Genomic DNA, 17,591 nt, shown 5'->3' with positions numbered 1-17,591 from the left:
TTGGTCCAAACTGGGGTGGTTAGAGGCTCCCTCCACCATTAATTGGTCCAAACTGGGCTGGTTAGAGGCTCCCTCCACCATTAATTGGTCCAAACTGGGCTGGTTAGAGGCTCCCTCCACCATGAATTTGCCCAAACTGGGCTGGTTAGAGGCTCCCTCCACCATGAATTGGTCCAAACTGGGTTTTTTAGAGGCTCCCTCCACCATGAATTTGCCCAAACTGGGCTGGTTAGAGGCTCCCTCCACCATGAATTGGTCCAAACTGGGGTTTTTAGAGGCTCCCTCCACCATGAATTTGCCCAAACTGGGCTGTTTAGAGGCTCCCTCCACCATGAATTGGTCCAAACTGGGTTTTTTAGAGGCTCCCTCCACCATGAATTGGTCCAAACTGGGCTGGTTAGAGGCTCCCTCCACCATGAATTGGTCCAAACTGGGGTGGTTAGAGGCTCCCTCCACCATTAATTGGTCCAAACTGGGCTGGTTAGAGGCTCCCTCCACCATTAATTGGTCCAAACTGGGCTGGTTAGAGGCTCCCTCCACCATGAATTTGCCCAAACTGGGCTGTTTAGAGGCTCCCTCCACCATGAATTTGCCCAAACTGGGCTGGTTAGAGGCTCCCTCCACCATGAATTGGTCCAAACTGGGGTTTTTAGAGGCTCCCTCCACCATGAATTGGTCCAAACTTGGCTGTTTAGAGGCTCCCTCCACCATTAATTGGTCCAAACTGGGCTGGTTAGAGGCTCCCTCCACCATGAATTGGTCCAAACTGGGTTTTTTAGAGGCTCCCTCCACCATGAATTTGCCCAAACTGGGCTGTTTAGAGGCTCCCTCCACCATGAATTGGTCCAAACTGGGGTGGTTAGAGGCTCCCTCCACCATTAATTGGTCCAAACTGGGCTGGTTAGAGGCTCCCTCCACCATTAATTGGTCCAAACTGGGCTGGTTAGAGGCTCCCTCCACCATGAATTTGCCCAAACTGGGCTGGTTAGAGGCTCCCTCCACCATGAATTGGTCCAAACTGGGTTTTTTAGAGGCTCCCTCCACCATGAATTTGCCCAAACTGGGCTGGTTAGAGGCTCCCTCCACCATGAATTGGTCCAAACTGGGGTTTTTAGAGGCTCCCTCCACCATGAATTTGCCCAAACTCTGCTGGTTAGAGGCTCAATCCACCCTGATTTTCAAAACAAATGTTGGTGCCAACCTCAACTTACTACAAGGGCCAAATTCACTGCTGGTGACAAGCTCTCCTCACTGCAAGTGCCAAATACACATGTTTCAAGGTGTTTTCCTACTGTCAGAGAGGTGGTATTGAGTGTGTAAAGTGTGTAGTTGTTAGGCTGTGATGTTGGGGTAATAGAGGGTCTTTGGTGTGTTAGATGCCCCCAGACATGCTTCCCCTGCTGTCCCAGTGTCATTCCAGAGGTGTTGGCATCATTTCCTGGGGTGTCATAGTGGACTTGGTGACCCTCCAGACACGGATTTGGGTTTCCCCCTTAACGAGTATCTGTTCCCCATAGACTATAATGGGGTTCGAAACCCGTTCGAACACACGAACATTGAGCGGCTGTTCGAATCGAATTTCGAACCTCGAACATTTTAGTGTTCGCTCATCTCTAACTATAATATCTGGACTGTCACAGGTATAGTTTAAGGATCGGTGGTATGGTCCTTTTGACCCACTCAGGAACCAGGAGGCCATCTCTTCTCTACCAATAACTATTAAGCTGCTTCAGAAACCACCACTCCAGTTAGTGTATATTCTACTATAGAGTACACAATGACTAGGGACTGCGCCCTAGAATCACAATCAGGAAGATCTTTATCTTAGAGGGTTAAATCACTAACCTACTAATCACTAACGTTTCAGACAATTTATTCTCATTTCATACAGCATGTGACTCAGAACCAAAATGTTGTACATTTTAATTAAAAATTGGCTGCTCTCTATTGGAAAACTTCTCTAAAGTTCTTGCCACTAAGTGTGTCACTTCTAGCTAATTTGTAGTTCACTTCTTGTTACTACGAATTGTCCATCCACAGATATCACCCAAAAGCAAGACTTCTTCACAGAGAGTGAAGGGGAAGGTTCTGTTTTGTCTTCACACCGTGAATGGAGAAGGAGGGACTGATTCTCCTCACTGCCTTCACTGTATTCACCCTGTATTTGCAGTTCAATCTTCCTGGATCTCCTATATTATGGTTACTTGGGCTTTTCTCGGGGATGTATTTGGTATTGTACAGTTACTCCTGGCAGAGATAGATATATTGAAACCAGTAGCATCAGCAATGGATAGACAAGGGGGCAGATTGTTCCTTACTGTATTTGCCCATAGCCTCACAGGCAAATGCAAAATGTGCTGCAGCCATAATGTGATTATTAGCAGCAGAAAAAATAATAGGCATTAAGACTAAGGGGGCGTTCACACTTGCGCCCCTGTGCGCCCTTTGTCAGTCCAGATAAAAAAGTTGGACATGCAGGGCTTTGTGTCTGGCCAAAAAAACAGTTTCCCCATAGACAGGCTGCATACGGACACCGGTGGTTTGCTTTTAAAACCCATTCAAATGAATGGGTTTTAAAACTGACCATCCCTTATGCAGTTTCTCTAGGGAGTATGATGGAGACCCAGCAGACTGGCACAGGATGCAGAGGGGCACAAGTGTGAAGGCCCCCTTAAACAGTCATAAAACAGACTGCTCAGCAAGACCCTTCAGATATTTAAATCACAAAAACATCAGGTACCCTTTAAGAGTGTGAAGGAAGTTAGGATTAGTGATTTCCACACACGGCAAACCCAGGAAAGCTAAGAAATGTCCCCAAAGCGCTTTTTGCCTAATTTGCATGTGAATAGAACAGGGATTTTCTCACTAATGGAGCTGCAATGCTGAATAACAAAGGTATATTTGGAAAGTGTGTAAAGAGCACTACAAGGTACTGGAATTGCTTTGATTACCACTGTTGACAGACTCCCTTTCATAAATGGCGCCCTTGAAAAATACAGCACAGAAACATAGACATAGCAGGCAGAATCAGCTTTTTTACAGAGGTGGGGGACATATGCAGTTGTCACGTTAACATGTGCTAGTTCCTTTGGTAGGATAGTAGGATTTCATGCGAACATCTGATAGTTCGATATCTTGCATCAGCACTATTGTTCCTTAACCACAAAAATTCCCCCCAAAAAGTGCACCATCTTTCATCGCAAGCACTCCTCCTTTCTTCCTACTGCTGTCACATGTTCTATCTGACCAAAGAAATCTGAAGCTTTCCAGGGAGACAGCGTGCTGAATTTTTCCCCATACTATCTGCACTCTTGCCATGCTTCCTACACTCGTGGAGGGGATGGTAATAACGCTGTAACAAAGTCTCCACGTGTCCCCAGTATAAAGAAATTTCAGTCAACTGACAGTAGTCGTCTTCCAAGCATACAGTACTTGAGTGGAGGATTCTTGAAGATACAGACAAAAAGAAAAAAAGGAAAGATAAGGTCGGTCTCAGCTTGGAGAGGTTGTATCAGGCTGCCACTTTTGCAGCGCCATCTTGGAAATGACCTTTCATGTCCTTAGACATGTATTTATATACCGCTAGAAAGCCGACAACGTGCTGAATTCAAGTGAATTGCTTTGAATGGGAGCAAGTGTGCATCTGTATTTCACACCCCCAACATCAGGATCAAAGGAGGTCTCAGTGATCAGACCCCTACCAGTCAGCAAACCCATTGAATAGACTCATCAAGTTTACTGGCAATATTTTTTTTGCTGCGGTTATTGCATTTATGAAATACATGGACCAACCCCTTCTCCATGCTGTGGACATCTGTATACTAGCGATCCTGGTGTATCTACAAATTGTCATATAGCAAAAGTAATAAAGCTTTTTATCTTGCTCTGTAGAAAAGTTCCCCATGGAAACAAGGTAATGAGCTCAAAAGGGTCCTTAATTGTTCACCATCTCGAGCCATTTGCTTCTATTCATTTGCTTTACTCCCAAGCCCCATTCATGTAATAGTTAGGCTTTTCCTCATTCGAATCCACCTACTTTTTACTTTTATTAGCTGACAAGCAAAACAACAAGCCTTGCACGGCGACCGCTGCGAGCCCACTGAGCATTTTATAGAGGTTAACAGCAAGACTGCAAATTTCTTATTTTTATTTTTTTTGAGACTTTTTTTTTCTATTACTTCAAGATACGGCGGCATAACAGAGGCACTGTCTCCATGTTTACATCTTGGAAGACAGATTTGCATATTCTTCCCATGTTCAAGATACAGGGACAGTTTATAGCTATTGCATATTTGCCGAACTGAAAAAATATGTGGTCAATAATCCCTATACCTGATGTAGTATTGTCTATATACCCAAGCTGGCAGTGCTTTATTCCATGATTTAAAAAAAATACTTATTATTAGAGATGAGCGAGTAGTACTCGATCGAGTAGGTATTCGATCGAATACTACGGTATTCGAAATACTCGTACTCGATCGAGTGCCACTCGCTGTTTGAATGTAAAAGTTTGATGCAGAACCAGCATTGATTGGCCGAATGCTATACAGTCGGCCAATCAACGCTGGTTCTTCTCCTACCTTTAGAAGTCTTCTCCGTGCAGCTTCCCCGCGGCGTCTTCCGGCTCTGAATTCACTCTGCCAGGCATTGGGCCTGGGCAGAGCTGACTGCGCATGTCCGCTTGTAGTGCGGGCATGCGCAGTCAGCTCTGCCCAGGCCCGATGCCTGGCAGAGTGAATGATGAGCCGGAAGATGCCGCGGGGACGCAGCAAGGAAAAGACTTCTCGGAGGATCCAGCCCGACCCTCACTCGTGGACTTGATAAGTATAATTTGATCGAACGTTGCCTACCCCTGAAACGAGCATTTTCCCCCCATAGACTATAATAGGGTTCGATATTCGATTCGAGTAGTCGAATATTGAGGGGCTACTCGAAACGAATATCTAACCTCGAACATTTTACTGTTCGCTCATCTCTACTTATTATTAATAATAAATGGACTATTTGGTCAATATGTAAAAAAAAAAAAAGGGGTAAAATCCAATACAATATCCACTGATTGGTCTTGGCAGTCACATGAGGCTCGGGACTTGGGTTACTGTAGTGCCGATGGCCCACGACATACAGGGCAGACAATGAAGCAATCGAAACTATCAAAACCAGAGACATCACAAGTTGACAGTCGGGAGTTTGTGCTGCATATGAAGTTCACATTCCAGACTGGGTCTTCAACTGGTGGAATAAAACCAAGAAGAGGACTGCTAGAAAACACACTCAAATAACTGCAGCTGCTGCACTCGACTATACTGGATTGAGGGAGCTCTTCTAACACGGATACATTTTAGTGTAGCAGTCTACCAATGCACAGAATGAGGCAATAAATCAATTAACAACCTCCTCTTCCCCCTTCCCTCTCTGTAGACTTCTGTGTGTGAGCTGAATATAGATAAGAACACTATGTAAACAAACAGTTTGAGTGGGGATAAGGAGGAGGTAGCAGCCTAATAAGTCGAGAAAGAAACATATTTTTCTAGTAAGATATATTACAAAGTTTCTTATATTCACATATACTATTCATTTATGAAAGGTGGTTTTATAATTGGAGGTTCACTTTAAAAAATTTTTGGATCCTAGCCATTCAGGATATATTAAAACACTTATTCACTTCACTAAGTGCCATTACAATGGATTATTTCTGAAGTAGCAAAAATTCAGGACACTGGAGATGATTCTTTATATGACAGTAGGAGAAAGAATTTATTTTTTTGAAATTTAAATTGACATCTTAAGAAATGTGAAAATTTTAAGAGAGACATCATATGTCAAAAATGTACTGATGTTAATGTTTCTAATTGAGACCAAATAATAATTTCCTATCCCTTAGCAGATATGTGTGTGCAACACAGACTCTGCTAAATCACTTCCTTAGGGGTCCTGACCATGGGCCGTTCATTGTGTATATGCCTTTGGTTGTTAACCACACAAAAGATGACCATGATGTCTAGAGATGAGCGAACACTGTTATAGATATTCCATCGAATATCAGGCCGTTCGAGGTATTTGATTGCAATCGAATACCACGAGGCAAACGCACTAAAAATTCGTATCCCCTCCAACCTTCCCTGGCACTTTTTTTGTACCAATAACTGTGCAGAGGAGGTGGGACAGGAACTACGACAACGGAGGCATCGAAAAAAAAACAGAAAAAGTAATTGGCAGCCGAAATCAGGTGACCTCCAATTTATACGAATGGTGGATTTAACATTCGGTTAATATGAGACTGTGTACTATGTGACTGTGAGACAGGGACAGATGTATAGGCAGGGTTAGCTAGGGATTACCTTTATTTAGGTGGGAATGTTACTCAAACAGCTCTTTGGGGCTCTATCTGGTCGAGATCCCTGTCAGCTTGAGATATGCGCGAGCTGACTTTTTCCCATAGGAATGCATTGACCAGCGTTGATTGGCCGAATGCCATATAGAGTACAGCATTCGGCCAATCAACGCTGGTTCTGCCGGAGGCTTGTCTGTGAGGAGGCGGAGTCTAAGATCGGAACAGAATGGAGACCGCTGTGGACCGATCTCAAACTCAGCTTCCTCCGGCAGAATCAGCGTTGATTGGCCGAATGCTGTACTCTGTATGGCATTCGGCCAATCAACATTGGTCAATGCATTCCTATGCCGAGATGTAGCAGTGTTGGCCTTGCGCTCAGCTCGGCTACTCTGGAGATGCAGCCAAGTTGAGCGCACGGCCAGCACTGATACACCGGAGAACCGCTGCTACACTGGAGAACCGCTGAACCCTGCTGCACACTCAGCTCTGCTGCACCAGAGATGCGCTGAACCCTGCTGCACACTCAGCTCTGCTGCATCTCAGAAATATGTTAAAAGTGGTTAAACACACATAAAGCTACTCCGTTATGTTTATTAATTCATATAGCAAGCATTTCCTGCCTTTAGTCTCATTTTCTTAGTCCCAGAAAGCACGCTTAATAAGTAATATGTATGGTTACCTTAATGGAAATGTCTGTGTTTTGTGTGTTTTTGATACGGATGACCTATCTACAGAATAGGTCATCAATATCAGATATGTTGAGTACCTGACCTGCACCCATCAGGTTTGCCGAACAGCCTCCAGCACTGGACAATATTGTAAGGAATTCCAGTATAGCGGATGTTGTTTTAAGGTTACCATAACAACTTCGGAAGCTTCTGCAGTCATCAGGCCTCTCCTATGCTTATATAATTAGCAGCTTAGGAGGAAAAATTAAATCCTTTTCCTGCTCATCCAGTTGCCTGCTATTTGGATTTACTTGGAGCTCCAAAACCCTGATCGGTTGTGCTGGACTGCTCTAAATTGGTGTTTGGCTTGTTACTGGAAATCCACTTGTCTTCTGATTTTGGCTTTGACAATATCTCTCGGATTGACTTGTGCCTTGTTACTGGAAATCTGCTTGTCTCCTGATTTTGGCTCTGACGTTACCTCTCGGACTGAGTTTATTTATTTACTGAATTTATTCTACTGATTCATCCTCCTGATTTTTATCTGCCTTGCAAATTTATTGTTGGTTCTGATTTGACTTCAGATTGTGGAGTATTTATTTCTTATTCTCATGATATACACTATCATAACAACTATACAGCTGACAGAGCAGGAAACAGAAGATGTCATATGTTGTATAGCAGTGGCGCGGGAGCACTGTATCTTTGCTCCCATTTACTGAACAGGAGCAGAAATACAATACTCCAGCGCCTCCATTATGCAATGGAAGACGTCTTCTTCTTCCTGCTCCATCCACTGTATGTCGTCCACTAATGGATTTAATATTGATGACCTCTCCATAGTATTAAAAATGTCACAGAGCACAAACCTACATAGCATATAATCCCACTTATTAACAGAAATTGTTGACATGAGAAGCTGAAGCTATTGTTATGCCACACTAACAATACTAAACCGATGGTATTATTGTGCAAAAGTTTACTTTTGAAATTTGAAATTAACTCTGGAAAGTAAAGTAGGATGTTAAATGTTAATTGTATGCTTTATTTTACTGTATTGTTGCGTTTGATCACAAAGGATTGTGCTCTTTGATTGTGTATGAAAAATTTGCATGAAATAATGTTGCTTCTCAATAGCCATGGAAAAGAAGCCACATAGGGAGGGAGCCGCGAGCTGATTGCAATACAGAAAATGTCAAGATCTTGTCCATAACAAAAGAATCCCTTAATTGAAGGTATTCTCAAATTAGTCATGTACTTTCCAGATAATAACTTAAATTTACCATGGAATACAAATCCATTAATTCATTATAGCACTGGTTCTGAAGTGCCATCGAGGACTTCCCATCCGTGAAAGGGAAAGCTGAAATTTATATTAGATGAATAAAATACGTATTGATTGCTACAATCTCCTTAACTCCTTCTCTGCTGGTAGGATGGCAGCTGGAAGAGGATAAGCAGCAGGGGAAATAATAGAAAAGTAGTGCTGTACTAATAGTAAAACCTTCAAGGACCTTTATTTAGCTTCAAGATGTCTGAGATCCATCAAGAACTGCATTTCATATTAATTCTAGAAACGCAGAGTTGATCGGAGGAGAGGACAGCTAAATTCACTATCCATTAGATGGGAAAATTCTTTCCAGTGGTTCTACTGAAAAACAAGTTACGGATGTTGAACACACTGAGCCTGTTATATGGCCGTCAGCAGATTTTATCAATATTAACCCCTGCACACCCCGGGACGTATATGTATGTCGTAAGTATGGCTGCCGCTCTAAAGGTCAGTTGTTATGAAATGATCAACCATTTTGTAAAAGTAAATGGGTCCAATATATTAAGACCAGATTGTAGTATGCCAATCGTAATGATCAGCAACGCTGGCCCAGAATTTGATCATTTCCGTTTTCGATTTCACTGTTATTTTTCCAAGTTTTCTGAAACAATATTAGAGAGTGTATATTGTAACCAGGCAAAAATCAAAAAGTAGTCAAAAAATTGTGAATTTTTTAGGTTGACCTAGGTTCGATGATAAATTCACTTGTGTCCTTCCGATAGGATAGATACTTCTAGATAAAATGAAAATTCTGGAGCTGTAAAATGATGGTCCCCCTACGGCGTCCCCAGTTATATGGCATTTGTGCTACAGGAAGGGTGAATGATCGTGTAAACTTCATTAGCAACATGTATTAATATGATGATCAGATACGCCGCCAACAATACATGATACGCTGAATGCTGATTTATTCATACAAGCAGCAAATGTCATAGGTAAAATACTGTGCTCAATAGATCAGGTTACGTGTTGTTTTGAGCCAAAATAGTAGTGGAGTAACGGAAATGTCCCCGGCTACATGATCTAGAATTGGGACAAATATTCCCGCTCAATAATGATTATAAACATCTGACCATGAAAACATCAACACCATAGATCAATGTCTGCATTACTTGCCCATAAAACTGACTGCCAACCCACAGGACGCACTAATGTATAATATACCAAGGAATTATGTATCTTATGTATCTTATCTTATGTACTTATGTATCACCATTGCTTCTAAAATAAAGCATGGACCAACTTTGCTAAAAGTATTGTTTATATATACTGTTATATGTATATAGTTTTATACAGAGCAGGGTGTTCTAGTGTTGCGACCACACACAGACTAGTGCGTAGTCTGATCCTACAATCGTGTGTGACTCTTTTACATTTGTCCCTAATTTCTCTTAAATGGGTTTTCTGGGCAAATTTTTTATTTTTTATTTTAAAAAGGACTGCTAGTGTTATTAATGGGTTAATAAGTGCACCCATATACCTTTAGCAGTGTTTTGAGTGATTTCTGGGTTTCTCTGGGAGCATTTGTTTACAGGTGTAGCTTCCCGCTGCAATGCATTCTGGTAGTAAGCTCTCGCACTATTTCCCTCTCACACCTCCCTCTCTAACCCCCCCCCCTCCCTGTCTCCCTATCTATTCGTCTCTCTGCTAGCCTTTCTAACCCATTCAGCCCCCCATTATACTTTATCTGTCTTTCTTCTGATGGGAACAAGCAGATTTGTGCTGTAGTCTTCAATACATCTCTATTGCACAGGCTCCCAGCTTACGGCTTACGCCATGTGAAGGGGCCCATACAGAAAAAAGCAGCCCATTCATTTCAATGTGGAGCGCTTGTATGCCGGCTCCCATTGAAATGAATGGGATCTGCTTTATATGCGCTGATTCTGAATGTGTTTTAACATTCAGAATCAGTCAGCATATCCGAAGTGTGAATGCACCCTAAGGCTGAGACCCCACATTGTGGAAATGCAGCTTTTTTTGTTGCAGATTTTGCTGCGGTTTTTTGAGCTAAAATCAAGAATGTCTATAAGAGGAATAGGAGATATACACTCACCGGCCACTTTATTAGGTACACCATGCTAGTAACGGGTTGGACCCCCTTTTGCCTTCAGAACTGCCTCAATTCTTCGTGGCATAGATACAACAAGGTGCTGGAAGCATTCCTCAGAGATTTTGGTCCATATTGACATGATGGCATCACACAGTTGCCGCAGATTTGTCGGCTGCACATCCATGATGCGAATCTCCCGTTCCACCACATCCCAAAGATGCTCTATTGGATTGAGATCTGGTGACTGTGGAGGCCATTGGAGTACAGTGAACTCATTGTCATGTTCAAGAAACCAGTCTGAGATGATTCCAGCTTTATGACATGGCGCATTATCCTGCTGAAAGTAGCCATCAGATGTTGGGTACATTGTGGTCATAAAGGGATGGACATGGTCAGCAACAATACTCAGGTAGGCTTTGGCGTTGCAACGATGCTCAATTGGTACCAAGGGGCCCAAAGAGTGCCAAGAAAATATTCCCCACACCATGACACCACCACCACCAGCCTGAACCGTTGATACAAGGCAGGATGGATCCATGCTTTCATGTTGTTGACGCCAAAATCTGACCCTACCATCCGAATGTCGCAGCAGAAATCGAGACTCATCAGACCAGGCAACGTTTTTCCAATCTTCAATTGTCCAATTTCGATGAGCTTGTGCAAATTGTAGCCTCAGTTTCCTGTTCTTAGCTGAAAGGAGTGGCACCCGGTGTGGTCTTCTGCTGCTGTAGCCCATCTGCCTCAAAGTTCGACGTACTGTGCGTTCAGAGATGCTCTTCTGGCTACCTTGGTTGTAACGGGTGGCTATTTGAGTCACTGTTGCCTTTCTATCAGCTCGAACCAGTCTGGCCATTCTCCTCTGACCTCTGGCATCAACAACGCATTTCCGCCCACAGAACTGCCGCTCACTGGATGTTTTTTCTTTTTCGGACCATTCTCTGTAAATCCTAGAGATGGTTGTGCGTGAAAATCCCAGTAGATCAGCAGTTTCTGAAATACTCAGACCAGCCCTTCTGGCACCAACAACCATGCCACGTTCAAAGGCACTCAAATCACCTTTCTTCCCCATACTGATGCTCGGTTTGAACTGCAGGAGATTGTCTTGACCATGTCTACATGCCTAAATGCACTGAGTTGCCGCCATGTGATTGGCTGATTAGAAATTAAGTGTTAACGAGTAGAGATGAGCGAACACTAAAATGTTCGAGGTTCGAAATTCGATTCGAACAGCCGCTCACTGTTCGAGTGTTCGAATGGGTTTCGAACCCCATTATAGTCTATGGGGAACATAAACTCGTTAAGGGGGAAACCCAAATTCGTGTCTGGAGGGTCACCAAGTCCACTATGACACCCCAGGAAATGATACCAACACCCTGGAATGACACTGGGACAGCAGGGGAAGCATGTCTGGGGGCATAAAAGTCACTTTATTTCATGGAAATCCCTGTCAGTTTGCGATTTTCGCAAGCTAACTTTTCCCCATAGAAATGCATTGGCCAGTGCTGATTGGCCAGAGTACGGAACTCGACCAATCAGCGCTGGCTCTGCTGGAGGAGGCGGAGTCTAAGATCGCTCCACACCAGTCTCCATTCAGGTCCGACCTTAGACTCCGCCTCCTCCGGCAGAGCCAGCGCTGATTGGCCGAAGGCTGGCCAATGCATTCCTATGCGAATGCAGAGACTTAGCAGTGCTGAGTCAGTTTTGCTCAACTACACATCTGATGCACACTCGGCACTGCTACATCAGATGTAGCAATCTGATGTAGCAGAGCCGAGGGTGCACTAGAACCCCTGTGCAAACTCAGTTCACGCTAATAGAATGCATTGGCCAGCGCTGATTGGCCAATGCATTCTATTAGCCCGATGAAGTAGAGCTGAATGTGTGTGTTAAGCACACACATTCAGCACTGCTTCATCACGCCAATACAATGCATTAGCCAGTGCTGATTGGCCAGAGTACGGAATTCGGCCAATCAGCGCTGGCTCTGCTGGAGGAGGCGGAGTCTAAGGTCGGACCTGAATGGAGACTGGTGTGGAGCGATCTTAGACTCCGCCTCCTCCAGCAGAGCCAGCGCTGATTGGCCGAATTCCGTACTCTGGCCAATCAGCGCTGGCCAATGCATTCTATTAGCCCGATGAAGTAGAGCTGAATGTGTGTGCTAAGCACACACATTCAGCACTGCTTCATCACGCCAATACAATGCATTAGCCAGTGCTGATTGGCCAGAGTACGGAATTCGGCCAATCAGCGCTGGCTCTGCTGGAGGAGGCGGAGTCTAAGGTCGGACCTGAATGGAGACTGGTGTGGAGCGATCTTAGACTCCGCCTCCTCCAGCAGAGCCAGCGCTGATTGGCCGAATTCCGTACTCTGGCCAATCAGCGCTGGCCAATGCATTCTATTAGCCCGATGAAGTAGAGCTGAATGTGTGTGCTTAGCACACACATTCAGCTCTACTTCATCGGGCTAATAGAATGCATTGGCCAATCAGCGCTGGCCAATGCATTCTATTAGCTTGATGAAGCAGAGTGTGCACAAGGGTTCAAGCGCAGCCTCGGCTCTGATGTAGCAGAGCCGAGGGTGCACAAGGGTTCAAGTGCACCCTCGGCTCTCCTACATCAGAGCCGAGGGTGCGCTTGAACCCTTGTGCAGCCTCAGCTCTGCTACATCAGAGCCGAGGGTGCGCTTGAACCCTTGTGCACACTCTGCTTCATCAAGCTAATAGAATGCATTGGCCAGCACTGATTGGCCAGAGTACGGAATTCGGCCAATCAGCGCTGGCCAATGCATCCCTATGGGAAAAAGTTTATCTCACAAAAATCACAATTACACACCCGATAGAGCCCCAAAAAGTTATTTTTAATAACATTCCCCCCTAAATAAAGGTTATCCCTAGCTATCCCTGCCTGTACAGCTATCCCTGTCTCATAGTCACAAAGTTCACATTCTCATATGACCCGGATTTGAAATCCACTATTCGTCTAAAATGGAGGTCACCTGATTTCGGCAGCCAATGACTTTTTCCAATTTTTTTCAATGCCCCCAGTGTCGTAGTTCCTGTCCCACCTCCCCTGCGCTGTTATTGGTGCAAAAAAGGCGCCAGGGAAGGTGGGAGGGGAATCGAATTTTGGCGCACTTTACCACGCGGTGTTCGATTCGATTCGAACATGGCGAACACCCTGATATCCGATCGAACATGTGTTCGATAGAACACTGTTCGCTCATCTCTATTAACGAGCAGTTGGACAGGTGTACCTAATAAAGTGGCCGGTGAGTGTATATAAAGTTCCTATTTTTTCCTTCTGCTTAATTCACTCCTGGCTTTGGCTCAAAAAAACGCAACAAAATCTGCAACAAAAAAGCTGCTTTTCCGCAACATGGGGCCTTAGCCTTAAGAGGATTAGGTTTCTGCTCTTTGGAGGAATGGAAAGCAGAATGCTAGTGTGAACCTAGCGTAACATAAAAATTTTTACTACATAAGGTTTCATGGAATAGTATAGGGGTAGTATATATCAGTGCAGTGGTTTCATCCATAGGGTTACATTAGCCAATGGAAATCAAAACACCTCCATTGGATTTTGTTACTCTATGTGTGAAGGCCATAAGCATGTAATGTATGAAAAACATTATTATCCTTAAAAGCTGAATGGTAGATATAGTTGCTTATGCTTGAAACTGAGGTATAATGTTATACGACAAGATGGCGCCTGCACCCAGGATAAGACCCCATTGTGTGCAAGTAAGACACGTGTTTGGTTCGCTGCCAGAAGACAGCTCTCTAGAGATATCACACAAGACCGGGAGTAGCTGGCTATATATGGAACTGCTTAAACTTCCTTTCTTTGTGTGATTGGGATATATTACACCATTCAGGAACGAATTAACCCCATGTTGCTTTAATAAACTAGGTCAGTGTATTTCCTCCTCGGCTGAGAGAGGAACTAGCACCAACATTGTGTGTCTGGTGTTATTTTCTTATTACTGGCACTCAGCCTTATTAATTAGGATGACGACAGTTACCTAGGATTATTGGTCAGTTGGTCATCAACACGGCCTCTGACCTTATCATATAGATAAGCTAAATGTTATGTTGAACCTGGTCATGTGAACCTGACAGCAGAATCCTACTATATAGGTTTTGTTTGAAGTCTGAAGCCATAGAGACTAGTGATGAGCGAGTAGCATTCGATCGAATACCTCGCCGACATAGGTATGCGTGTAATCGGCCGAACACAAAGGGGTTAAACGCATCGAATATTCGATGTGTTTAACCCCTTGGTGTTCGGCCGATTACATGCATACCTTTGCCGGTGAGGTATTCGATCGAATACTACTCACTCATCACTAACAGAGACATATCATTGTGCATGGGAGCTGTAGACATAAATTGGAAAGACAACTTCAATGCTACGGTAAATAGCTATTTTTTGGCTTATAGAGAGATATGAACCACACTCTAAACATGTTGGATCTTTGGAGAGTTGGAATAATAACTCTCACCCCATTTATAATACACAGGGTGAATGTAGTCATATAATAAGCCACTGAGAGTCTTCATGTTTTTGGAGTTTGTATGTTGTCCCCCATGTTTGTGTGGCTTTCCATTGGGTTCCCATAGTATCTTATTGGTATCTCAGCTTTGTTTATGTAACTTTTTTCTTTTCTATACAATTTACAATTTCATCTCCAAACAAGTACTGACTTTCGGCAAAGTTGTTTTGCTACTTTTTACAGAGGGTTGAGCGAGCACATGTGTGTTTCTGGAGATAACATAACATATAGTATTTTATTTGTTTGTTTCTGGAGTGGAAACTTCCTTTTAATGTAAGAACAAGAAAAAAAGATTATCTCCCAGGGTGTGGAGCCAGCAAGGTGAGAATGAAGTCTTGACAGCAGTGGTGGAAAAGTTTTCGCGCCGTCTGTATTTGTGTTATCCAACAGAGCGAGCACAGATTATAAACCTCTCCATCAGCAGACGAATATGAAGACATGAGTCATGGTGAGAGCAGATTCGGCACTTACAGACATACTGAAGGAGCACTATACTAAGTCATAAGTCACAGTAACATCAGCCACTGACATCACTTGTTCAGGATTATGGCCATGTTGTAAAAATGACGCCCTGTTTTATGGTACGGTTTTACATGTGTGCCCCTCATCACTGATAATATAAACTCAGATTTTATACAGCAGAATCATGTCTATAGATGTAGTAATATCCAAACACATTGCTGCTTAGGGACTGTTCTCCTGAAGAAAACCAGCGTTCATGGATTGTGCAGGGCTGGTGTGCAACCTGTGGAGCTGCACAGGATACATCTGCTTCCCCTGTTGAAGGAGGTGCCACAGATATGAAGGTCCGAGGCTTGGAACTACAAATCAGTATGTTATAGTAGTATAAGTTAGAAATAGTATAGCACAGTTATTAGATTACATTAGGTAAGAGCTGTTATTGGAGTATTTTATGATGTTGCATTGCTGTTTATGTGCACTGCTTAGCAGTACATGAAATGGAGGGGAACACCTGCAGTAAGTACCAAACAGCAATAAAAATGTATATGCATGACGCTAGATTTCTGGAGTGCAGGTAGGGGATGGAAATTTAAAACCATAATAATAAATCATAGTAATAATATATACTAGATAGATAGATTTTCTTTTTCTTTTTTTAGGCACACTAGATCGTTCCAATCTCCCATGCCTTGTTGCTAAAGGGAACTGGATATTGGAAGCCATGGGAAATTGCACTGCCTATATAATCCACATTCACAAACAGTATATATATCTTTATATCTTGACATTTGTTTTGGATTGCCATTACCTGATACACTGTTTATTTGGCACCCAGCGCCAACCGCCAACTCCAGAAAGAATGTTTCTCAGCAGATGACTATTGTCTGCTGAGTATTATTTCAAAGTTCTGGTTACTGGACTGGATTTTTAGGAATGGCAGGTAGGTTGGTAGTGGGACCTGTCATTCCGCCCTCCTCCAGTCCATACTTTGGGGATGTTCCGGCAGCGACTCAGCTGCAGAGAGTCTGCTCATCAAGGAGGCTTAAGAAGCCAGCTCCAGCAGCAGATTTTGGGCAGAACTTGGCTGGAGAGCTGACAGAGAGGTCATATTTTTGGAGCTGTGTCCTGAATGATTCTACTGGCTTTTGACTTCTGTTATTCTAGGTGAGGTAACCTATTCTATGTTTAGTTAGAGCCTCGCCGGGCAGGTATTTATTTTTGTATTGTTTCCTTTTGTTGCTGCACTATATTTTTGAGTGAAAATAAAACTCTACCTTTGTTTTGGACTAAAAGAAACTGGATTCATGTGTCTATGCCACCCCACCTAGCAACCCCAGACCCTGATATATATGTATAAACATGGACAGACCGAATCTGCATTTCTATGTATTTTCTTGGACTCTATTACATTTACATGGACATTTACTTATGTAGTTTCTATTAGTAACTAGCCTCTGCCCGCGACTTCGTCTGCGGGTTCTTGGAGTGGATGATCCGCCTATATTCAGCAAATTGCTGCCATCGATGGTTTGCCTGCTCCAGCGTTTTGGCAGCTCTTAAGCTGTCGTGCTGCTAAACTTGTTCTTCACACTGTGCCTGTGATTGTTCCGCCATCTCAGCATCTCACTGGGACGCCATATAATGAGTGTTGTTGGTGTTGATGATAAGCCTGCTCTGGCATTTTGGCAGCCCTCAAGCTGAATGCGTTCCTTGCGCTGTGTCTGGGATTGTTCCAACATCTCAGCAGCTCACTGGAACACCATATAATGATCGTGTTGTTGGCATTGATGATCCGCATACTCCAGCGTTTCGACAACTCTCAAGTTGGCCTGGCACTGAAGTTGTTCTTCGCACCATGCCTGTAATTGTCCTGGCATCTCAGCAGCTCGCTGTGACGTCATATAATGCACGTGTATCTAATCCTTTGGCATGTGGAACTGTGTGCAGAAGCACGTATTTAATTCTCTGGTGTGTGGGACTATGTGCAGACGCGTGTATCTAATCCTCTGGCGTGTGATACTGTGTGCTAATCTGTGTATCTAATCCTCTGATGCGTGTATCTCAGTGTCGGATTGTACATGTGGAGTGACCGTGTGTATGGCAGTTGGAATATGGGTGAAAGACTCGCAGGTTTGTACTGGATAACGGGGGGGGGGCATTGTGTTGGGAATGCTATATCTCAGCAACGGTACATCC

The sequence above is a fragment of the Leptodactylus fuscus genome, chromosome 2 (assembly GCF_031893055.1).
Source record: "Leptodactylus fuscus isolate aLepFus1 chromosome 2, aLepFus1.hap2, whole genome shotgun sequence".
NCBI lineage: Eukaryota > Metazoa > Chordata > Amphibia > Anura > Leptodactylidae > Leptodactylus > Leptodactylus fuscus.
The sequence above is the reverse complement of the archived record's forward strand: the minus strand, read 5'-3'. Positions refer to the sequence as shown.